This window comes from Bombus vancouverensis, unplaced genomic scaffold (genome assembly GCF_051014615.1).
Source record: "Bombus vancouverensis nearcticus unplaced genomic scaffold, iyBomVanc1_principal scaffold0039, whole genome shotgun sequence".
NCBI lineage: Eukaryota > Metazoa > Arthropoda > Insecta > Hymenoptera > Apidae > Bombus > Bombus vancouverensis.
Genome location: NW_027468930.1, coordinates 86916 through 114128, shown reverse-complemented (window position 1 = coordinate 114128; position 27213 = coordinate 86916). Strand labels below are relative to the sequence as shown.

Sequence of the window (27213 nt, the reverse complement as noted above, 5' to 3'; positions counted from 1 at the left end):
TGGGAATTGTTCGTAGAATTGAATATGCAAATAAAAAGTATCATTCAGGTTTAATATGAATTGGGGTAATTATTGGATTTGCTATTTTAAAATTATCTGGATCTCCTAATATATAAGGTATTTGTAAATTAATAAGTATAAATAGTATGAAAGTTAATATTATTGTAATTAAATCTTTAATTGAAAAATATGGGTGAAAGTTAATTTTGTAAATATTTTTTTTTGAATGAATAGGATTTGAAGATCCTGTAATATGAAGAATAATTAAATGTATTAATACTATTATTAAGATTAAAAATGGTAAAATAAAATGAAATGAATAAAATCGATTTAATGTATCATTATTAATTGAGAATCCTCCTCAAATTCATTCTACTGTAAATTGTCCAATATATGGAATAGCTGAAATTAAATTTGTAACAACAATTAGTGCATTAAATTTAGAATTTAAATAAATTATAATAAAATTATAATATATAATAATTTTTTTTTTAAATGTTTTATTAATGATATTAATAATTTTAATTAGAGTAGCCTTTTTAACTTTATTTGAACGTAAAATATTAGGTTATATTCAATTACGAAAAGGTCCAAATAAGTTATTAATAAAAGGTTTGTTTCAACCTTTTAGAGATGCTTTAAAATTGTTAGTTAAAGAATTTTTTTTTTAAATTTTAATAATTTATATTTATATAGACCAATAATTATATTTTTTTTATCTTTTATATTGTGGTTTATTTATCCTTGAATATATTCTTTTTTTTTTATTGATTATAGAATTATTTTTTTAATATTAATTTTAAGTTTAATAGTTTATCCAATTATAATTATTGGTTGGGTATCTTTATGTAATTATTCAATTTTAGGTTCATTACGTTCTATCTCTCAGATAATTTCATTTGAGATTTTATTATTTTTAATTTTTTTTTTATTAATAATTTTAATTGAAAATTATTCTTTTTTTATATTTTTAAAATTTCAATATAATGTGTATTTTTTTATTTTTGTGTATCCTTTATATATTATTTTTATTATTAGGTCATTAATTGATTTAAATCGAGTTCCTTTTGATTTAATTGAAGGAGAGTCTGAGTTAGTTTCTGGTTTTAATGTTGAATATTATAGAAGATTATTTGTATTAATTTTTTTATCCGAATATATAAATATTATGTTTATAAGATTATTGTTAACAATAATATTTTTTGGTATAAATTGATGATCTTTAAGATTTATAATAATTTATTTTTTTCATTTAATTTTATTAATTATAATTCGTGGGGTTTTACCACGAATTCGGTACGATAAATTAATAATAATATGTTGGATTGAATTATTGGCGTTAATTTTGATATATTTAATATATGTATATTTAATAAAAGAGTTAATTGTTTTAATTGTATTTTAATTTTATTTAAAAAATTTTTTAATTTAAGAAATTGATAAAGATTAAATATTTATTTAAGTTTTTATTTTTAAAATATAAGAATTTTTTATTTTAATAAATTTAATTATTTAAATAATGATAATAATATTTAAAATTTTAATTTTAATTGTAGGTAATTTAATAATATATATATATACATGTAATTTTAAATAAATTTTATTTTAATTTAATAAATTTTTATTTATGTGTTTTTATTAATTAAAAGTTAATAGAAAATTTTATTTCTATAGTATGATTTCAAATCATATACTTTTTCAAGTTCATTAACTAATTATTTTTTTTTAAGAAGTATATCTCAAATATTATTTATTGAAAATGATAAAATTAAATATATAAAATATAATAATGTAAATAATATATTTAAATTTGTGTAAGGATATTCAATTATTTGTTTTCCAAGTCAAGTTAGTATAATAAAGATATTAATAAATCATCAATAAAAAATTTTATTTATAAAATAAAATTTATTATTTTTTAAGTTATTTGAGTTAATTAATGGAATTAAATATAAAATAAAAATTGATATAAAAAGTATAATTACTCCTCCTAATTTATTGGGAATTGTTCGTAGAATTGAATATGCAAATAAAAAGTATCATTCAGGTTTAATATGAATTGGGGTAATTATTGGATTTGCTATTTTAAAATTATCTGGATCTCCTAATATATAAGGTATTTGTAAATTAATAAGTATAAATAGTATGAAAGTTAATATTATTGTAATTAAATCTTTAATTGAAAAATATGGGTGAAAGTTAATTTTGTAAATATTTTTTTTTGAATGAATAGGATTTGAAGATCCTGTAATATGAAGAATAATTAAATGTATTAATACTATTATTAAGATTAAAAATGGTAAAATAAAATGAAATGAATAAAATCGATTTAATGTATCATTATTAATTGAGAATCCTCCTCAAATTCATTCTACTGTAAATTGTCCAATATATGGAATAGCTGAAATTAAATTTGTAACAACAATTAGTGCATTAAATTTAGAATTTAAATAAATTATAATAAAATTATAATATATAATAATTTTTTTTTTAAATGTTTTATTAATGATATTAATAATTTTAATTAGAGTAGCCTTTTTAACTTTATTTGAACGTAAAATATTAGGTTATATTCAATTACGAAAAGGTCCAAATAAGTTATTAATAAAAGGTTTGTTTCAACCTTTTAGAGATGCTTTAAAATTGTTAGTTAAAGAATTTTTTTTTTAAATTTTAATAATTTATATTTATATAGACCAATAATTATATTTTTTTTATCTTTTATATTGTGGTTTATTTATCCTTGAATATATTCTTTTTTTTTTATTGATTATAGAATTATTTTTTTAATATTAATTTTAAGTTTAATAGTTTATCCAATTATAATTATTGGTTGGGTATCTTTATGTAATTATTCAATTTTAGGTTCATTACGTTCTATCTCTCAGATAATTTCATTTGAGATTTTATTATTTTTAATTTTTTTTTATTAATAATTTTAATTGAAAATTATTCTTTTTTTATATTTTTAAAATTTCAATATAATGTGTATTTTTTTATTTTTGTGTATCCTTTATATATTATTTTTATTATTAGGTCATTAATTGATTTAAATCGAGTTCCTTTTGATTTAATTGAAGGAGAGTCTGAGTTAGTTTCTGGTTTTAATGTTGAATATTATAGAAGATTATTTGTATTAATTTTTTTATCCGAATATATAAATATTATGTTTATAAGATTATTGTTAACAATAATATTTTTTGGTATAAATTGATGATCTTTAAGATTTATAATAATTTATTTTTTTCATTTAATTTTATTAATTATAATTCGTGGGGTTTTACCTCGAATTCGATATGATAAATTAATAATAATATGTTGAATTGAATTATTGGTATTAATTTTGATATATTTAATATATATTTATTTAATAAAAGAATTAATTGTTTTAATTGTATTTTATAAAATTTTTAATTTTTAATAATATTTATTTAAAATTGAAATATTTGTTTATAAATTTTTTATTTTAAAAATATAAAGATTATTTATTTAAATAAATTTGATTAGTTTAATAATAATTTTTATAATTTTAATTTAAGTTGTTGGTAATTTATTAATATATTTATAATTTATATTTTAATATTTATGTTTATGTGTAAAATATTATTTTATATTTAATTATTAATTATTAATAATTTTTGTAATTTAAAAAAAAAATCTTTTTTTTGTATGAATACAAAAAAAAATGAATTTGTATTAAATTATTTATTTACAATAAAAATAAATAAATATATATATGTATTTATATAAATTTGTGAATTTATTTATAATACGAATATGTGTGTAATTTGTGTGTTTATATATATATAATTTTTTATTTAAATGTGTTCAATTTTTTTGTATTTATATATATATATGAATTTAATTAGTTTATAAATAATTTTTATAATTGAAAAATAAGTTATTGATATTTATAAATATGTTTATTATAAATTTATGTATTTTTATTATTTTTATATTTAAAATGTTGTATTATGTTTATTTATTAATTATTTATAATTTTTATGGTTTTTAAAAAAAATTAATTTTTTAAATTTTAATTAATTTATATTAAATTATTTATTTGTAATAAATAAAATTAAATATATAAATATATATATAATTTAATTTTTGTTTATTTTTAATATATATATATGTATATATATATATATATAAAAAATAAATAATTTTTTTATGTGAATTGTGTTAATAAATTTGTTTATTTGTTTATTAAATAATTTTTAATTTTTAAAAATTATAATTATAAATAAATTTTATTTAAATTAAATAAATTATTTTTATTTATAAATTATTATTAATTTAATATAATTTTAATTTTATTAATTAATTATTTATTAAAAGTTAATAGAAAATTTTATTTCTATAATATGATTTCAAATCATATACTTATTCAAGTTCATTAACTAATTAATTTTTTTTTAGTAATGTATCTCAAATATTATTTATTGAAAATGACAAAATTAAATATATAAAATATAATGATGTAAATAATATATTTAAATTTGTATAGGGATATTCAATTATTTGTTTTCCTAGTCAAGTTAGTATAATAAAAATATTAATAAATCATCAATAAAAAATTTTATTTATAAAATAAAATTTGTTATTTTTTAAGTTGTTTGAGTTAATTAATGGAATTAAATATAAAATAAAAATTGATATAAAAAGTATAATTACTCCTCCTAATTTATTGGGAATTGTTCGTAGAATTGAATATGCAAATAAAAAGTATCATTCAGGTTTAATATGAATTGGGGTAATTATTGGATTTGCTATTTTAAAATTATCTGGATCTCCTAATATATAAGGTATTTGTAAATTAATAAGTATAAATAGTATGAAAGTTAATATTATTGTAATTAAATCTTTAATTGAAAAATATGGGTGAAAGTTAATTTTGTAAATATTTTTTTTTGAATGAATAGGATTTGAAGATCCTGTAATATGAAGAATAATTAAATGTATTAATACTATTATTAAGATTAAAAATGGTAAAATAAAATGAAATGAATAAAATCGATTTAATGTATCATTATTAATTGAGAATCCTCCTCAAATTCATTCTACTGTAAATTGTCCAATATATGGAATAGCTGAAATTAAATTTGTAACAACAATTAGTGCATTAAATTTAGAATTTAAATAAATTATAATAAAATTATAATATATAATAATTTTTTTTTTAAATGTTTTATTAATGATATTAATAATTTTAATTAGAGTAGCCTTTTTAACTTTATTTGAACGTAAAATATTAGGTTATATTCAATTACGAAAAGGTCCAAATAAGTTATTAATAAAAGGTTTGTTTCAACCTTTTAGAGATGCTTTAAAATTGTTAGTTAAAGAATTTTTTTTTAAATTTTAATAATTTATATTTATATAGACCAATAATTATATTTTTTTTATCTTTTATATTGTGGTTTATTTATCCTTGAATATATTCTTTTTTTTTTATTGATTATAGAATTATTTTTTTAATATTAATTTTAAGTTTAATAGTTTATCCAATTATAATTATTGGTTGGGTATCTTTATGTAATTATTCAATTTTAGGTTCATTACGTTCTATCTCTCAGATAATTTCATTTGAGATTTTATTATTTTTAATTTTTTTTTTATTAATAATTTTAATTGAAAATTATTCTTTTTTTATATTTTTAAAATTTCAATATAATGTGTATTTTTTTATTTTTGTGTATCCTTTATATATTATTTTTATTATTAGGTCATTAATTGATTTAAATCGAGTTCCTTTTGATTTAATTGAAGGAGAGTCTGAGTTAGTTTCTGGTTTTAATGTTGAATATTATAGAAGATTATTTGTATTAATTTTTTTATCCGAATATATAAATATTATGTTTATAAGATTATTGTTAACAATAATATTTTTTGGTATAAATTGATGATCTTTAAGATTTATAATAATTTATTTTTTTCATTTAATTTTATTAATTATAATTCGTGGGGTTTTACCACGAATTCGGTACGATAAATTAATAATAATATGTTGGATTGAATTATTGGTGTTAATTTTGATATATTTAATATATGTATATTTAATAAAAGAGTTAATTGTTTTAATTGTATTTTAATTTTATTTAAAAAATTTTTTAATTTAAGAAATTGATAAAGATTAAATATTTATTTAAGTTTTTATTTTTAAAATATAAGAATTTTTTATTTTAATAAATTTAATTATTTAAATAATGATAATAATATTTAAAATTTTAATTTTAATTGTAGGTAATTTAATAATATATATATATACATGTAATTCTAAATAAATTTTATTTTAATTTAATAAATTTTTATTTATGTGTTTTTATTAATTAAAAGTTAATAGAAAATTTTATTTCTATAGTATGATTTCAAATCATATACTTTTTCAAGTTCATTAACTAATTATTTTTTTTTAAGAAGTATATCTCAAATATTATTTATTGAAAATGATAAAATTAAATATATAAAATATAATAATGTAAATAATATATTTAAATTTGTGTAAGGATATTCAATTATTTGTTTTCCAAGTCAAGTTAGTATAATAAAGATATTAATAAATCATCAATAAAAAATTTTATTAATAAAATAAAATTTATTATTTTTTAAGTTATTTGAGTTAATTAATGGAATTAAATATAAAATAAAAATTGATATAAAAAGTATAATTACTCCTCCTAATTTATTGGGAATTGTTCGTAGAATTGAATATGCAAATAAAAAGTATCATTCAGGTTTAATATGAATTGGGGTAATTATTGGATTTGCTATTTTAAAATTATCTGGATCTCCTAATATATAAGGTATTTGTAAATTAATAAGTATAAATAGTATGAAAGTTAATATTATTGTAATTAAATCTTTAATTGAAAAATATGGGTGAAAGTTAATTTTGTAAATATTTTTTTTTGAATGAATAGGATTTGAAGATCCTGTAATATGAAGAATAATTAAATGTATTAATACTATTATTAAGATTAAAAATGGTAAAATAAAATGAAATGAATAAAATCGATTTAATGTATCATTATTAATTGAGAATCCTCCTCAAATTCATTCTACTGTAAATTGTCCAATATATGGAATAGCTGAAATTAAATTTGTAACAACAATTAGTGCATTAAATTTAGAATTTAAATAAATTATAATAAAATTATAATATATAATAATTTTTTTTTTAAATGTTTTATTAATGATATTAATAATTTTAATTAGAGTAGCCTTTTTAACTTTATTTGAACGTAAAATATTAGGTTATATTCAATTACGAAAAGGTCCAAATAAGTTATTAATAAAAGGTTTGTTTCAACCTTTTAGAGATGCTTTAAAATTGTTAGTTAAAGAATTTTTTTTTTAAATTTTAATAATTTATATTTATATAGACCAATAATTATATTTTTTTTATCTTTTATATTGTGGTTTATTTATCCTTGAATATATTCTTTTTTTTTTATTGATTATAGAATTATTTTTTTAATATTAATTTTAAGTTTAATAGTTTATCCAATTATAATTATTGGTTGGGTATCTTTATGTAATTATTCAATTTTAGGTTCATTACGTTCTATCTCTCAGATAATTTCATTTGAGATTTTATTATTTTTAATTTTTTTTTTATTAATAATTTTAATTGAAAATTATTCTTTTTTTATATTTTTAAAATTTCAATATAATGTGTATTTTTTTATTTTTGTGTATCCTTTATATATTATTTTTATTATTAGGTCATTAATTGATTTAAATCGAGTTCCTTTTGATTTAATTGAAGGAGAGTCTGAGTTAGTTTCTGGTTTTAATGTTGAATATTATAGAAGATTATTTGTATTAATTTTTTTATCCGAATATATAAATATTATGTTTATAAGATTATTGTTAACAATAATATTTTTTGGTATAAATTGATGATCTTTAAGATTTATAATAATTTATTTTTTTCATTTAATTTTATTAATTATAATTCGTGGGGTTTTACCACGAATTCGGTACGATAAATTAATAATAATATGTTGGATTGAATTATTGGCGTTAATTTTGATATATTTAATATATGTATATTTAATAAAAGAGTTAATTGTTTTAATTGTATTTTAATTTTATTTAAAAAATTTTTTAATTTAAGAAATTGATAAAGATTAAATATTTATTTAAGTTTTTATTTTTAAAATATAAGAATTTTTTATTTTAATAAATTTAATTATTTAAATAATGATAATAATATTTAAAATTTTAATTTTAATTGTAGGTAATTTAACAATATATATATATACATGTAATTTTAAATAAATTTTATTTTAATTTAATAAATTTTTATTTATGTGTTTTTATTAATTAAAAGTTAATAGAAAATTTTATTTCTATAGTATGATTTCAAATCATATACTTTTTCAAGTTCATTAACTAATTATTTTTTTTTAAGAAGTATATCTCAAATATTATTTATTGAAAATGATAAAATTAAATATATAAAATATAATAATGTAAATAATATATTTAAATTTGTGTAAGGATATTCAATTATTTGTTTTCCAAGTCAAGTTAGTATAATAAAGATATTAATAAATCATCAATAAAAAATTTTATTTATAAAATAAAATTTATTATTTTTTAAGTTATTTGAGTTAATTAATGGAATTAAATATAAAATAAAAATTGATATAAAAAGTATAATTACTCCTCCTAATTTATTGGGAATTGTTCGTAGAATTGAATATGCAAATAAAAAGTATCATTCAGGTTTAATATGAATTGGGGTAATTATTGGATTTGCTATTTTAAAATTATCTGGATCTCCTAATATATAAGGTATTTGTAAATTAATAAGTATAAATAGTATGAAAGTTAATATTATTGTAATTAAATCTTTAATTGAAAAATATGGGTGAAAGTTAATTTTGTAAATATTTATTTTTGAATGAATAGGATTTGAAGATCCTGTAATATGAAGAATAATTAAATGTATTAATACTATTATTAAGATTAAAAATGGTAAAATAAAATGAAATGAATAAAATCGATTTAATGTATCATTATTAATTGAGAATCCTCCTCAAATTCATTCTACTGTAAATTGTCCAATATATGGAATAGCTGAAATTAAATTTGTAACAACAATTAGTGCATTAAATTTAGAATTTAAATAAATTATAATAAAATTATAATATATAATAATTTTTTTTTTAAATGTTTTATTAATGATATTAATAATTTTAATTAGAGTAGCCTTTTTAACTTTATTTGAACGTAAAATATTAGGTTATATTCAATTACGAAAAGGTCCAAATAAGTTATTAATAAAAGGTTTGTTTCAACCTTTTAGAGATGCTTTAAAATTGTTAGTTAAAGAATTTTTTTTTTTAAATTTTAATAATTTATATTTATATAGACCAATAATTATATTTTTTTTATCTTTTATATTGTGGTTTATTTATCCTTGAATATATTCTTTTTTTTTTATTGATTATAGAATTATTTTTTTAATATTAATTTTAAGTTTAATAGTTTATCCAATTATAATTATTGGTTGGGTATCTTTATGTAATTATTCAATTTTAGGTTCATTACGTTCTATCTCTCAGATAATTTCATTTGAGATTTTATTATTTTTAATTTTTTTTTTATTAATAATTTTAATTGAAAATTATTCTTTTTTTATATTTTTAAAATTTCAATATAATGTGTATTTTTTTATTTTTGTGTATCCTTTATATATTATTTTTATTATTAGGTCATTAATTGATTTAAATCGAGTTCCTTTTGATTTAATTGAAGGAGAGTCTGAGTTAGTTTCTGGTTTTAATGTTGAATATTATAGAAGATTATTTGTATTAATTTTTTTATCCGAATATATAAATATTATGTTTATAAGATTATTGTTAACAATAATATTTTTTGGTATAAATTGATGATCTTTAAGATTTATAATAATTTATTTTTTTCATTTAATTTTATTAATTATAATTCGTGGGGTTTTACCACGAATTCGGTACGATAAATTAATAATAATATGTTGGATTGAATTATTGGCGTTAATTTTGATATATTTAATATATGTATATTTAATAAAAGAGTTAATTGTTTTAATTGTATTTTAATTTTATTTAAAAAATTTTTTAATTTAAGAAATTGATAAAGATTAAATATTTATTTAAGTTTTTATTTTTAAAATATAAGAATTTTTTATTTTAATAAATTTAATTATTTAAATAATGATAATAATATTTAAAATTTTAATTTTAATTGTAGGTAATTTAATAATATATATATATACATGTAATTTTAAATAAATTTTATTTTAATTTAATAAATTTTTATTTATGTGTTTTTATTAATTAAAAGTTAATAGAAAATTTTATTTCTATAGTATGATTTCAAATCATATACTTTTTCAAGTTCATTAACTAATTATTTTTTTTTAAGAAGTATATCTCAAATATTATTTATTGAAAATGATAAAATTAAATATATAAAATATAATAATGTAAATAATATATTTAAATTTGTGTAAGGATATTCAATTATTTGTTTTCCAAGTCAAGTTAGTATAATAAAGATATTAATAAATCATCAATAAAAAATTTTATTTATAAAATAAAATTTATTATTTTTTAAGTTATTTGAGTTAATTAATGGAATTAAATATAAAATAAAAATTGATATAAAAAGTATAATTACTCCTCCTAATTTATTGGGAATTGTTCGTAGAATTGAATATGCAAATAAAAAGTATCATTCAGGTTTAATATGAATTGGGGTAATTATTGGATTTGCTATTTTAAAATTATCTGGATCTCCTAATATATAAGGTATTTGTAAATTAATAAGTATAAATAGTATGAAAGTTAATATTATTGTAATTAAATCTTTAATTGAAAAATATGGGTGAAAGTTAATTTTGTAAATATTTTTTTTTGAATGAATAGGATTTGAAGATCCTGTAATATGAAGAATAATTAAATGTATTAATACTATTATTAAGATTAAAAATGGTAAAATAAAATGAAATGAATAAAATCGATTTAATGTATCATTATTAATTGAGAATCCTCCTCAAATTCATTCTACTGTAAATTGTCCAATATATGGAATAGCTGAAATTAAATTTGTAACAACAATTAGTGCATTAAATTTAGAATTTAAATAAATTATAATAAAATTATAATATATAATAATTTTTTTTTTAAATGTTTTATTAATGATATTAATAATTTTAATTAGAGTAGCCTTTTTAACTTTATTTGAACGTAAAATATTAGGTTATATTCAATTACGAAAAGGTCCAAATAAGTTATTAATAAAAGGTTTGTTTCAACCTTTTAGAGATGCTTTAAAATTGTTAGTTAAAGAATTTTTTTTTTAAATTTTAATAATTTATATTTATATAGACCAATAATTATATTTTTTTTATCTTTTATATTGTGGTTTATTTATCCTTGAATATATTCTTTTTTTTTTATTGATTATAGAATTATTTTTTTAATATTAATTTTAAGTTTAATAGTTTATCCAATTATAATTATTGGTTGGGTATCTTTATGTAATTATTCAATTTTAGGTTCATTACGTTCTATCTCTCAGATAATTTCATTTGAGATTTTATTATTTTTAATTTTTTTTTTATTAATAATTTTAATTGAAAATTATTCTTTTTTTATATTTTTAAAATTTCAATATAATGTGTATTTTTTTATTTTTGTGTATCCTTTATATATTATTTTTATTATTAGGTCATTAATTGATTTAAATCGAGTTCCTTTTGATTTAATTGAAGGAGAGTCTGAGTTAGTTTCTGGTTTTAATGTTGAATATTATAGAAGATTATTTGTATTAATTTTTTTATCCGAATATATAAATATTATGTTTATAAGATTATTGTTAACAATAATATTTTTTGGTATAAATTGATGATCTTTAAGATTTATAATAATTTATTTTTTTCATTTAATTTTATTAATTATAATTCGTGGGGTTTTACCACGAATTCGGTACGATAAATTAATAATAATATGTTGGATTGAATTATTGGTGTTAATTTTGATATATTTAATATATGTATATTTAATAAAAGAGTTAATTGTTTTAATTGTATTTTAATTTTATTTAAAAAATTTTTTAATTTAAGAAATTGATAAAGATTAAATATTTATTTAAGTTTTTATTTTTAAAATATAAGAATTTTTTATTTTAATAAATTTAATTATTTAAATAATGATAATAATATTTAAAATTTTAATTTTAATTGTAGGTAATTTAATAATATATATATATACATGTAATTCTAAATAAATTTTATTTTAATTTAATAAATTTTTATTTATGTGTTTTTATTAATTAAAAGTTAATAGAAAATTTTATTTCTATAGTATGATTTCAAATCATATACTTTTTCAAGTTCATTAACTAATTATTTTTTTTTAAGAAGTATATCTCAAATATTATTTATTGAAAATGATAAAATTAAATATATAAAATATAATAATGTAAATAATATATTTAAATTTGTGTAAGGATATTCAATTATTTGTTTTCCAAGTCAAGTTAGTATAATAAAGATATTAATAAATCATCAATAAAAAATTTTATTAATAAAATAAAATTTATTATTTTTTAAGTTATTTGAGTTAATTAATGGAATTAAATATAAAATAAAAATTGATATAAAAAGTATAATTACTCCTCCTAATTTATTGGGAATTGTTCGTAGAATTGAATATGCAAATAAAAAGTATCATTCAGGTTTAATATGAATTGGGGTAATTATTGGATTTGCTATTTTAAAATTATCTGGATCTCCTAATATATAAGGTATTTGTAAATTAATAAGTATAAATAGTATGAAAGTTAATATTATTGTAATTAAATCTTTAATTGAAAAATATGGGTGAAAGTTAATTTTGTAAATATTTATTTTTGAATGAATAGGATTTGAAGATCCTGTAATATGAAGAATAATTAAATGTATAAATACTATTATTAAAATTAAAAATGGTAAAATAAAATGAAATGAATAAAATCGGTTTAATGTATCATTGTTAATTGAGAATCCTCCTCAAATTCACTCTACTGTAAATTGTCCAATATACGGAATAGCCGAAATTAAATTTGTAATAACCATTGCTCCTCAAAAAGATATTTGACCTCATGGTAAAACATAACCAAGAAATGCTGTTCCTATTGATAAAAATAAAATTGAAACACCAATTATTCAAACTTGATATAATTTAAATGAATAGTAAAATATATTTCGTGCAATATGTAAATATATAATAAAAAAATAAAATGATGCACCATTTATATGAATTAATCGAATTAATCATCCTGAATTTATATCTTTTATGATGTTTGAAATTCTATTAAAAGCAATATTAATATTTGGGCAATAATGTATTGATAAAAATAATCCTGAAATAATTTGAATTATTAAAAATATTCCAAGTATTGACCCAAAATTTCATAAATAATTAATATTAATTGGGGTCGGTAAATTAATAAATGATAATGGTAAATTTAATATATGAATTTTATAAATTGATGAAATTATTTTTTTCATTTTTTTGCTCGTAAGTTTTTATTTTTAATAAAACAAATTTTTGTTATAATTAATAATATAATAATTAAAAAAATAATAAATATTAAAAGAATTCAATAATTTGGTTTTAAATATAATTTTTTAATATTATATATTTTATTATTTTTGTTATAATTAAAATTTAATATTTTTAAGTTTATTTTATAATTATTTATTAAAAATAAAAAAGTTATAAAAAAAATTAAGTTTAAATAAAATAAATTAAAATAATTGTTTTTTTTATAGGGTTATTAATTAATCTAATGAAATAAGAAAATAAAATTAAAATTCCTCTAATAAAAATAATTAATAAAATATATAAGTTTAATGAGATTATTTGTTTGTAAGTTATGATGTTTATTGTTATAAAAATAATATAAAAAATTAAATATAATATTTGTTTTATTGGAGATATAAATGTATTTATATAAAAATAGTTTAAGATTAAAATTAAATTAATTCTTAAATTTATAAATAAAAAAAAATAAATAATTATTAAAGTTTTCATTAATTATAAATAAATTTTTAAATTATTTTATAGTTATATTAATATTTTTAAATTTTTAATTTACAAAATTAATGTTTTTATTAAACTATATAACTATAATTTAAATTGTCAAAAAATAGTTTAAATTAAAATAATAATTTTGGGAATTATAGATATTTTTATAAAATTTTTTTGAAATTTAGTATTTAAAAAATTTAATTTAATAAATTTTTTAGTAATAAATTTATTTTGTAATTTATTTTTTATAATTTTATTTTTTTTTTTAATTTTAATTTTATTAAGTAATTATATTTATTTTTTAATTTTTTTTAATTGGATAGAATATTTAATTTTAGTTATTTTATTTTATATGATTTTAATTATCAAAAAATAGTTTAAATTAAAATTATAATTTTGGGAATTATAGATATTTTTATAAAATTTTTTTGAAATTTAATATTAGTTAAAAAATTTAATTTATAAAATTTTTAATATTAAATTTATTATAGAATTTATTGTTTTTAATTTTATTTTTTTAATTTTAGTTATTTTATTAAATAATAATATTTATTTTTTAACTTTCTTAATTGGATTAGAATATTTAATTTCAGTCATTTTATATAATTTTAATTGATTTAAATAGGTGAATTTATTTAATTTATTTAATTTATTCTGTTTGTGAAGGAGTAATAGGTTTATCTTTGTTAGTAAGATTGAATTATGAATATGGTCATCAAAAAATTAACGTTTTAAATTTAATTTTATAATGAATGAAATTACAATTGTGGTTATTATTATCATTTTGTTTAAATTTGTGAATTTTTATATGTTAAGAAATTTAATATTTTTATTGAGATTAAATTTTTTAATAAATATGAATTGATTAAAATGAATTTATTTGATCGGAGGGTTAGGGAATAATTATTATTCAAATTATTTAATTTTAATAATATTTTGAGTATTTGGTGTAATTTTTTTAAATTTAAAAGAATATAAAAAAAATTGTTTATTTTTAAATTTAGTTCTAATATTTTTTATGCTGATAAATTTTATATGTATAGATTTATTAATATTTTATTTTATATATGAATTAAGATTATTATTAATTTTTTATATAGTTATAGAATGAGGTTATTCAGAAGATCGAGTTTTGTCTGCATTTTATTTAATATTTTATACATTAGTTTTTTCTCTACCTATATTATATTTGATTTTCAAATTAATAAATTTTAGTGATAGAATTAATTTTTTAATATTAGAAATTTTGTTATTAAAATTTGATAAATTCGGTTTTTTATATTTATTATCATCATTTTTAGTAAAAATTCCTATATATATATTACATGGTTGATTAATTAAAGCTCATGTTGAAGCTTCATTTTTTAGATCAATAATTTTAGCTTCAGTTATATTAAAATTAGGTAGATATGGAATATTGCGTTTTTTATTAATTTTTAAAAGAATATTTAAGTTCATAAAATTTCATTTGTTTATAATTAATTTTTTAGGAATAATTGTTTTAAGATTTATATGTTTATTTCAGTTTGACATGAAATTAATTATTGCTCTTTCTTCTGTAGTTCATATAGGTATCATATCTTTGGGTTTATTAGTAGGAAAAAAAATTAGAATTCTTGGTGGTTTAGTCATGATAATTTCTCACGGTTTAGTCTCATCGGGCTTATTTTATTTGGTAAATATAATTTACAGCCAAACTAGGACACGAATTATTTTTGTTAATAAAGGAATAATTAATTTTATACCTTCAATAACAATAATATGATTTTTAATATGTATTTATAATTCTGGAGCTCCATTATCTTTAAATATAGTTAGTGAGATTTTTTTATTAATAAGATTAGTTGGTTGATGTAAATATTTATTCATATTTTTAATTTTTTATTGTTTATTGAGATTTATTTATTCAATTTATTTACTTAGATTTATACTATACGGAAAAATTTTTTATTCAAAAATAAATTTAATAAATAGTTATTTAATAAATTATTTAAGGTTAATATTACATATTTTACCTTTAAATATTTTTATTTTTAAATTATTATATTATTTAAATAGTTTAATTAAAATATTGAATTGTGATTTCAATGATATATAAATTTATATTTTAAATTTAATGAAAATAATTATTTCTGGAATTATTTTAATAGCTATAAGTTTTATTTTTATATTTTTTAGTTTTTATATTTTATTTATTAATAAATTATTTATTTTTGAATGATTAATTTTTAATATTAATTCTATAAAAATAAATTTAATTTTTATATTTAGATTCAAGTTATTGATATTTGTATTTTTAGTCATATTAATTAGTTCATTTATTTTATTTTATAGAGTTAGATATATAAATTTGAATAATAAGTATTTAATTAATCGATTTTATTATTTAATATTAATATTTTTGATTTCAATAATTTTTTTAATTTTAAGACCAAATATATTAACTTTGTTATTAGGTTGAGATGGGTTAGGATTAATTTCTTATTGTTTAATTATTTATTATCAAAATTTTTTATCATTAAATTCTTGGATAATGACTATAATTTTAAATCGCTTAGGGGATTGTAGATTATTAATAATTATTTCTTTTATAGTAATTTTTGGAAGATGAAATTTAATATTATACAAAATAAATTTTTTAATTTTAATTATATTTTTTTTAATAGTGTTTACAAAAAGAGCTCAATTAATATTTATAATTTGATTACCAGCTGCGATAATAGCACCAACTCCTGTTTCTTCATTAGTTCATTCTTCTACTTTAGTTACTGCTGGTATTTATTTGCTAATTAATTATGAGATGATAATTGATTTAAAATATAAGAGATTTATTTTAATAATTTCAAGAATATCAATATTGGTTTCAGGAATTATGGCTAATTTTGAAATAGATTTTAAAAAAATTGTTGCTTTATCAACATTAAGACAATTAGGTTTTATAATAAGAATTTATTCATTAGGAATAACAGATCTAACATTTTTACATTTATTTATTCATGCATTTTTTAAGTCTATAATATTTATATGTGTAGGAAGATTAATTCATTACATAAATGGTATTCAAAATTTTCGTTTTTATTCAGGTATATTTTTTGTGTATCCTTTAAAGAGGATATTTTTAATATTTTCATTAATAATGTTATGTGGTTTTCCATTTTTAGTTGGATTTTATTCTAAGGATTTAATTGTTGAATTTTATTTTTTGAATATTAAAAGAATTTTTAGAATAATGAATTTAATTTTTGGAACTATTTTTACTGTATCTTATTCTTTTCGTTTATTATTTATAATAACAAATAATAATTATATAATAAATTTAATATATTTAAGAGAAGATTGTGTTATAATTATAGTTTTGTCAATAATTTTAATTATAATATTAATTTTAAGAAAATTTATTTTTAATATTTTTTTTATTATTTAAATATTAATTTAATTTATATTTATAAATATTTTGTATTTAAAATGATTTTATTAGGATTAATATTTTCAATATTAATAATTAATATAAATTTTTTAAAAAAAAGAAAAATGTTTTTTAAAAGATTTTTTATAATAGAGTTTTTTTATAAGTTATTTATTAATAAATTGATAAATAAAATAATTTATTATGAATTTTATTTTGAGAAAGGTTTTTTAGAAAAATTTTTAGGAAAAATTATAAGATATATTTGTGATTTAATAGAAATTAATTTTATAATTAAAATTTCTTTATTATTATTATTGTATTTATATTTATTAATTTTTATAGTTTTAATTTAATATTTATATTTATATATATAAAAATAAATATAATAATAATAATAAAAAATAAAAATTATTAAAGAATTTAAATAGCTTATATTAGAGCATAATATTGAAAATATTATGGAAATTTTTTTAAATTTTTAAATAATAATATATATATAATTATAAATTTATTATTATTATTATTGTTGTTGTTATTTTTATGAAATAATGATATATTAAATCAAAATTAAAGTTAGAAGCTTTATTAAATTATTTCTATTTATAATTAATTTTTATTGATTAATGATTTTATATTGAAAGTATAATGTTTTATTTAAACTATATAAATTGAATTAAAATTTTAAGTTTTAAGTATTTTTTAATAAATTTTTTAATTTATATATATATATATATATTAATAAATTGGAATTTTTAGATTCAATTATTTTATTAACAATAAAATGCCTCTAATTTGGCTTCAATTTAAAATTTATTTTATTTTATAAATTTAAATTAATATAAGAAGTAAAATTTACTTTTAATTTCGGCTTAAAGATTGATTTATTTTTAAATCCTTATATTATTAAAAATTTTAATTAAAGTAATTTAAAATATTCAATTTAAATAATTACATGATCATTCTATAATTAATGAAAAAATTAATATTACAAATAAAAACATTATTAAAATAAATAAATAAAAAAATTTAATGTTTTGATATATGAGATTAATGGGATTAATAAAATAATTTCTACATCAAAAATTAAAAATGTTAATGAAATTAAATAAAATGGTAATGAAAATGGAATATTTATTTTTGTAATAGGATTAAATCCACATTCATAAGGTAGATTTTTTTCTATATTAAATTTTTTATGTATTGATAAAAATTTATTTAATAAATAAATAATTATTAAAATTATAAAAATTAATAAATAATAAATTATATAAATTAAATATATTAATTTAATATTAAATTTTTTAATTGGAAATTAAATGTAATTTATTATACTATATATTTAAAGTTAATTTAATTTATAATAATATAATAAAATATATAAATAAATAATCAAATTACATCAACAAAATGTCAGTATCAAATAGCAAATTCAAAATTAATGTGATGAATTGTTGAAAAATGATTTTTTAATATTCGTATTAAAGAATATAATAAAAATAATGTTCCAATAAGAACATGAATACCATGAAAACCAGTTGATAAAAAGAAAATAGATCCAAAAATTCTATCATTAATACAAAAAAATTAATTATAATATTCAAAAATTTGTATAAAGTTAAAATAAAATCCTAAAAAATTGTTGATGATAATATTTTGATTCTTGATTTAAATTTATTATTTAATATATTATAATGTCTTAATGTAACTGAAAATCCTGATATAATTAAAATAATTGAGTTTAATAAAGGGATTTCAAATGGATTAAAAAATTTAATTATTTTTGGTGGTCATATAAAATTAATTTCAATTGAAGGAGAGATTGAATTATGAAAAAATGTTCAAAAAAATGAAATAAAAAAGAATAATTCAGAAATAATAAATATAATTATTCTAAATTTTATTATTGATAAAATATAAAAAGAATGTATTCCTTGAAATGTTCTTTCTCGGATGATATCTCGGAATCATATTATTGTTGATAAAATCAAAATTAATAAATTAAAAATTATAATTAATAAATTATTTAAGTAAATTCATAAAATTGTTCTTAGTAATAAATTTATAGTATTTAAAGAAACAATAATTGGTCATGGTCTAATAGTAACTATATGAAAAGGAAAATTTTTTTTCATTAATTTGATTCAGAAAAATATAATGTTAATAGAATTGAGAATACATAAGCTTGAATAAAAGCTATTGAAATTTCTAAAATTAATAATATGTTTTGAATTATTAAAGTTATTGGTGATAAAATAATGAAGTTTATTATAAAATTTCTTAGTAAAATAAGAATAAGATGTCTTGAAATTAAATTTGCTGAAAGACGAATTGATAATGTTCAAGGGCGAATAAAAAGTCTAATAAGTTCAATAATTACTATAAAATTTATTAAAAATTTTGAAGAATTTAATGGTACTAAATGTCTTAAAGTTTTTATAGGAAAATTAATAATTGAGTAAATTAAAAATCTTAATCATAAAGATAATGCTATTGATAGATTAAATATTAAATGTCTTGTTGATGTAAAGGTATAAGGAATTAATCTAAATAAATTTAATATTATAATATAAATTATAATTCTTAAGAATGAAAAAATATTTATCGAATATTTATTAGTTATAATTATTTTAAATTCATTAAATAAATATTCAATAAATAATTTAAAAATTATTAAAATTCGCGAAGGAATTAATCAATATGAATTTGGAAATAAAATAATTGGTAAAATTATAAAAATTCAATTTAATTGAATATAATTATTAATTGAAGGATCAAATATTTCACATAAATTGTTTATCATAATCATTTTCATTTTTTAATTAAATTATTATTATTATTATTATTATTATTTATATTATAAATATTTTTTATGATAATATATAATAAAAATGAATTTATTAAAATTATAATAGTAAATAAACATATTATAAAGATAACTAATCAATTAATAGGTATTATTTGTGGTATTCATTAGAAGTAAATTTTAATTACTATAATTGATTTAAAAGATCAATTCTTTATTTCTGACTTCTAATGATAGAAAAATAATAATAAAATATTAATTTTAGAATGACAATATAATGTTATTTAAATTAACTAATTTTTCAAATTTTATTTTTAATTCAATTTATAAATAATGCATAAGAAGTTCTTTCTAATATAATAGGTATAAATCTATGATTTATTCCACAAATTTCAGAGCATTGTCCAAAATAAATTCCTGGACGAATACAAAATAAATTTAATTGATTAATTCGACCAGGAATAGCATCTACTTTAATTCCTAATGATGGAATAGTTCATGAATGAATAACATCTAATGAAGAAATAATTATTCGTATGGAAATTTTAAATGGAATAATTAATCGATTATCAGTTTATAATAATCGAAATTGATTTATTAGTTCATAATTTAATATATATGAATCAAATTCTTAATTATTAAATTCTGGATATTCACAAGATCAATATCATTCATGGCCAATAGCTTTAATAGAAAAATAAGGATTTATAATTTCATCAATATAATATAAAATTTTTAAGGATGGAAAACAAATAATTATTAAAATAATTATAGGAGTTAAAGTTCAAATAATTTCAATTGTATGATTTTTTAATAAAGTTAAATTTAAAAAGTTATTATATATAAAATCTATAATAAAAAATGTTGATATAGAAATAATTATTATTATTATTATTATAATTAAATTATGAAATGAAATTAAATTATCAGAATAAAAAGAATTTGAATCTTGGAATGTTATTATATTTCATGTAGAAATTTTTAATAATTAAAATTTATTTGAATTTGAAATTCATAATTATAATTATATTAAATTAGTTTATTAATAAAAGATAAAAATCTTTATTATTGAATATTAAATTCAAAGCACTAATCTGCCATATTAATAATTTTAATATATTAAATAAATTATTTATTTTTAAATTTATAAACTTTATTTATTAAAAATATTTTTGATTTTATTATTTGTAATTAAAGGAATTTCAATAATTGAGTGATCTAAAGGAGGATAGTTATTTAATCATTCTAGAGAAGATTGATGAAATTTAAATATAATTAATCGTTTTGAAATTAATCTTTCAAAAATAATAAAAATAAAAAATAATATTCTATTTATTGAAATTATTGCTCCAATTGATGAAATTAAATTTCAACAATAGTAAGAATCAGGATAATCTGAGTATCGTCGAGGTATAGATATTATATAATATATAGATAAATATATAGATTTGGATTGAATAGAAAATATAAAAAATTAAATTTTTGAGAAATTAAATTTATACGATAAATACTAATCTATAGTGTTAAAATGAATATGAGTAAATAATATATGTATAATATTTGTGTGTGTGTATATATATATATTTATAGCTAAAATTTTTATAAATAGAATATTTATGATAGCATCATTGATTAGCTTTGGATTGAAAAGAAAATATAAAAAATTAAATTTTTGAGAAATTAAATTTACACGATAGATACTAATCTATAGTGTTAAAATGAATATGAGTAAATAATATATGTATAATATTTGTGTGTGTATATATATATATATTTATAGCTAAAATTTTTATAAATAGAATATTCATAATAGCATCATTGATTAGCTTTGGATTGAAAAGAAAATATAAAAAATTAAATTTTTGAGAAATTAAATTTATACGATAGATACTAATCTATAGTGTTAAAATGAATATGAGTAAATAATATATGTATAATATTTGTGTGTGTATATATATATATTTGTAACTAAAATTTTTATAAATAGAATATTTATAATAGCATCATTGATTAGCTTTGGATTGAAAAGAAAATATAAAAAATTAAATTTTTGAGAAATTAAATTTATACGATAGATACTAATCTATAGTGTTAAAATGAATATGAGTAAATAATATATGTATAATATTTGTGTGTATATATATATATTTATAGCTAAAATTTTTATAAATAGAATATTTATAATAGCATCATTGATTAACTTTGGATTGAAAAGAAAATATAAAAAATTAAATTTTTGAGAAATTAAATTTATACGATAGATACTAATCTATAGTGTTAAAATGAATATGAGTATTATGTTTATATTTATAGATAAAATTTTTATAAATAGAATATTTATAATAGCATCATTGATTAGCTTTGGATTGAAAAGAAAATATAAAAAATTAAATTTTTGAGAAATTAAATTTATACGATAGATACTAATCTATAGTGTTAAAATGAATATGAATATATGTATAATATTTGTGTGTGTGTATATATATATATATATATATATATATTTATAGTTAAAATTTTTATAAATAGAATATTTATAATAGCATCATTGATTAATTTTGGATTGAATAGAAAATATAAAAAAAATAAAAAATAAATTTTTAATAAAAATTAAAATTTATATTTATAAATTAAAAAATATTAATTAAAAAATTTTAGTTTAAATTAAAATATTTTATTTACAATAAAAAGATTAATTATTATTTAAAATTTTATAAAAAAAATAATAAAATAAAATTAAAAATAATATAAATAATTAAATAATATATAAATATAAACATATATATATATATAAATATAGTAAAATCAAATTTTTTAAAAAAATTATATTTAATGTAGTTTGCATATTAAATTTTGATTTTAATAGAATTAATAATATTAATAATATAAAATAAATTTTATAATGATTTTTAAATTAATTATATTTTTGTATTAATAAATAATAATTTAATTAAATATTTATTATATTTTAATAATTAAATTTAAATAATTAATGAAAGTTAAATTTAGAAAAGAAAATAAATAATGATTAATTTAGTGCCAGCAATAGCGGTTAAACTAAAATTGTAAGTTAATTTTATTAATTTATGTTTATATAAATAAATATTTAAATATATTTTATTTAATAGAAATTATATATTTTAGGTGAAATTTAATTTATAATAAAATTAAATTTTATATTTATAAAAATAATAAGATAAAATAATAAACTAGGATTAGATACCCTATTATATAAAATAATATTAGATTTATTATTAAATGTTGAATCATTAAAATTAAATTATATGGCGGCTTTTCATTCTTATTAGAGAAACTTGTAGTTTAATTTGATAATCCACGATAAGATAAACTTAAGTAGATGTTTATGTATTGTTGTATATTATTATATAAAATTAATTTTAATAAAAATTTAATACAAAATTTTAATTCAAATCAAAATGTAGTATATTTAAGAATTTATGAGTTATAATAAATTTAATTTTTTAATAATTATATTTTAATATTAATTTGAAAGAGGATTCAAAAGTAAAATTAATAAATTAATTAATTTGAAAATAGTTTTGAAAAGTGTACAAATTGCCCGTCAATTTCATTTGTGGAATAAGTCGTAACATAGTAAAAATATTGGAAAATGTTTTTAGATAAAAAATTAGTTTTTATAATATTTCGTTTTTAATGAAAATTATTTAAATTGAATTTTTTTTAAATAATAAATTTAATATTTTAGTTTAAAATTTATTAAATTATATTTTTGTAAAGTTGTATAATAAATAATTGTTAAAGTAATAATTTATGAAATAATATAATGATTTATAGATTTAGTAATGTGAATGAAATTTTAAAGAATTAATTAAGTAAAATAAATTTTGTACCTTTTGTATCAGGGTTAATTAATATAATTTAATAATTTTATTATTCTCGAAAGAAAAAGAGTTAAATATATAATTATGTTTTTGTTGAATAAAAAATTATAATATATATTTAGAAATTAAATGTTAATCGATTTTTTTATATCTAGTTTTTTTTTAATGAATTTAATTTATATATAAAAAATATAAAAAATTTATTTTATAATTTTTTTTATTTTTATATAAAAAATTTATAGGATAATCTATAAATTTAAATATATAATTAAATTATTATTATTATTATTTAAAAATTTATATTATAATTATATTGATTTAGTAATAATTTTTATTAATAAATACTTAATAATTTAAAGATTTTATTTTAAAAATTTAAGAAATTTATATAAAATTGAATAATATATATTTATTAAAAAAAATAATTTATAATTTATTTAAATTAAGTATAATGATTATATTAGTAATATTTTATGTTTAAAATTTTTATTTTTTAATAAATTTTGAAATATATATATATATAAGGAATTAGGCAAATTAAATATATTCACCTGTTTATCAAAAACATGGCTTATTGATTTTAATTTTAAGTCTATCTGCCCAATGATTTAATTATTTAATGGCTGCAGTATAATTGACTGTACAAAGGTAGCATAATCAATTGTTTTTTAATTAAAAACTAGAATGAAAGAATTAATGAGATATATACTGTCTCATATATATATATAATTAATTTAAATTTTTAGTAAAAATGCTAAAATATATTTATGGGACGATAAGACCCTATAGCATTTTATATCTATATATATATTAGATTTTAAATTTTTTAAATATAAATATTTAATTGGGAGGATTAGTAAATTTATAAAACTTTATTTTACATATAAACCTCAATTAAAGAATAATTAATGATCTTGTATTATAAATTAAAAGAATAAATTACCTTAGGGATAACAGCGTAATATCTTTTTAAAGATCATATTAATAAAGATGATTGCGACCTCGATGTTGAATTAAGATAAATTTTAAATGCAGAAGTTTAATAATTAAGTCTGTTCGACTTTTAAAATCTTACATGATTTGAGTTCAAATCGACGTGAGTCAGATTGGTTTCTATCTATAAAAATAAATAAATTATTTGTACGAAAGGACTATAATTTTTAATTAAATTATATTATTAACTTTAATTAATAATTTTGATTATATTAGCAAATTAGTGCATTAAATTTAGAATTTAAATAAATTATTTATGTTTAATAATTATAATAATTTAATTATATAATTAAATTTTAATTTATAATTAGATAATTGTTTATTTAAAGTTAATGGAAAATTTTATTTCTATAATATGATTTCAAGTCATATACTTATTCAAGTTCATTAACTAATTATTTTTTTTTAATAATATATCTCAAATATTATTTATAAAAAATGATAAAATTAAATATATAAAATATAATGATGTCAATAATATATTTAAATTTGTATATGGATATTCAATTATTTGTTTTCCTAATCAAGTAAGTATAATAATCGTTAAGAATCAGCCGATGTTATTTGCAAATTGTCAGTTGTTGTTATCTGTTTAATACACATTATTGGTTAAATATCACCTAGTGTACTTCAGTACCTATTACACCATTCCACCTCATATTCAAGAGATAAAAACAAAACACCATTAAAAGCTGTAACAGTTATACTTTCAGACCAGAAGAATAAGATGAGAGTATAAGTAAATGAAAAGATATGGAACATTTAAGGACACTAGATATAGCATTGCAAAGAAAGGACAAGATCATACATGATCTATCACAAACGCTATCATACTTTGAGAAAAATATATTTTTCATCTTTCTTAAAATCCTTTTTAAGAAGGAAAAATGATTTGAAACAAGAACAAAAGAAACTTTCAATCATTTTTCTTGCCTTAAATCGCAGTGTAAAAATAAAGATGAAAAAAATGTTATAGCGGATTGTAAAGAAAATACAATGAACGAACATACCTTGTTGTCGCGAATTGAAACGTTGCTCGTCACCGTGTGTGTCCGATTTGACGTGCAAGACATTTCCTTGCGGAAGTTGACCCTCTAGTTGTTGGCGCGAGGTTCGCCGCTAACGGTTGCTGCGATGCTGATGATGATGTGATCATGTGGCACTGTATGATTTACTGCTGTATCTCTGTTCACTTGATCGTCCAATGCTCGTGATCCGGCTCGAAGGACCAAATCGAGAACGACCGTTCGCGTAGAGACGCGATCGCGAGGGAAACGTGTGAGCGGGAGACGTAAATTTTTGCTACGATTATGATAATCGACGCCGCGAATTAGTCGTTCCCCTGTTTCGTTTAGAATAACAGAGATAGTTCAAATGATTTTAACTTTGAATTAACACGGTTAATATAAACGTGTATATTTAACGATATTTAAAGTTATAATGAATACGTCACAAATGATTTAACGATGATAAAATTAGTTTGTTACAGTAATTTGACCCGATTTTATGATATTTCTCGATGTACTCGTTAGACTAAGCGACTTTGATTTTATTCGTCTGAACCTTTCGATGCATCCCGTTTGAATTCTCATTTGCCACTGACTGCCCTTCCCCATTTTGTCCTTTGTCTTCTCTGAGATACGACCCCCACTACGCTCGGATCACGCCACCGTTCGCGCCTATGATCACGTATACCAGCTTCTTTCTTTATGCGGATAAAATAACGCACCGAAGGCGAATAGATGTTTCTGGAACTCGCTGCTTGACGACAACTATGCGTTTATCGCTACTTTGTGTACATCTCGACGGTCATGTAAGACGATCTGTTTGCGACGGTTAGGAACACGGCCTACAGTAAGCCTTGGGGCGTAATAAACGGAGAGAATAAAATTTTAATTAAAATTAAATTTTTTATAAATAAAATATATATAATAATATTGTTAATAAGTTTTAAATTAGAATAAAAAATAGATAAATATAGGATAAAAAATATATAAATATGAATATAAATATATATATATATATAAATTTTATTAAAAAATTTTAGTTTAAATAAAAATATTTTATTTACAA

The 27213-nt window shown here is 15.6% G+C and overlaps 1 long non-coding RNA gene across 1 annotated transcript in view; it reads right to left on the bottom strand.

Moving 5' to 3' along the window:
- Positions 1-26474, bottom strand: part of LOC143304551 (uncharacterized) — an 85276-nt gene extending 58802 nt beyond the window's left edge. The window contains exon 1 of the long non-coding RNA XR_013061211.1: positions 26151-26474. This is a non-coding gene — a long non-coding RNA (uncharacterized LOC143304551). The remainder of the gene's footprint in view (positions 1-26150) is intronic.
- Between the last annotated feature and the right edge of the window lie 739 nt (positions 26475-27213).